This window comes from Trichosurus vulpecula, chromosome 8, assembly GCF_011100635.1.
Source record: "Trichosurus vulpecula isolate mTriVul1 chromosome 8, mTriVul1.pri, whole genome shotgun sequence".
Classification (NCBI taxonomy): domain Eukaryota; kingdom Metazoa; phylum Chordata; class Mammalia; order Diprotodontia; family Phalangeridae; genus Trichosurus; species Trichosurus vulpecula.
In genome coordinates, this window is record NC_050580.1 from 51,670,623 (window position 1) to 51,671,151 (window position 529).

At 34.8% G+C, this 529-nt stretch overlaps 1 non-coding gene across 1 annotated transcript; it reads right to left on the minus strand.

Moving 5' to 3' along the window:
* Positions 1–220: 220 nt before the first annotated feature.
* On the minus strand, positions 221–327 carry LOC118830436. The gene has a single exon (XR_005009071.1). It is a non-coding gene; the product is annotated as a U6 spliceosomal RNA (small nuclear RNA).
* Positions 328–529: the final 202 nt, after the last annotated feature.

Genomic DNA, 529 nt, shown 5'->3' on the forward strand with positions numbered 1-529 from the left:
TCTACTCACTGCGCCACCTAGCTGCCCCCTCAGAATTGTTTTAATTTGCATTTGTGCAATCAATAGTGAGTTACAGTATTTTTTTTTCATATGGCTATAGATGGCTTTGATTACTTCATCTGAAAACTGATTATATCTTTTGATCATTTATCAATTGGGGAATGGTTCTTATTTTTATAAATTTGACTCAGTTCTCTATATGTTTGAGAAATGAGGTCTTAAAAATATGGAATGCTTTACAAATTTGTGTGTCATCCTTGCACAGGGGCCACGCTAATCTTCTCTCTATTGTTCCAATTTTAGCATATGTGCTGCTGAAGTAAGCGCTACATACTTTCTTAGATAGGATAAAGGGAAGAAGAGGAGTCCCTGAAACTATACAAAGTTCTATGAGTTTTCTTTTGTAATTGTAAATTAATTAGGAGGAAAGGAGGTACCAAAGGAGGTATGCCAAAGAGGCAAAACAAAGAAAAAATAAATATAATACCAACAAATGCAAGATGAAATGGAGTCACTTGTGTTCTTCCCC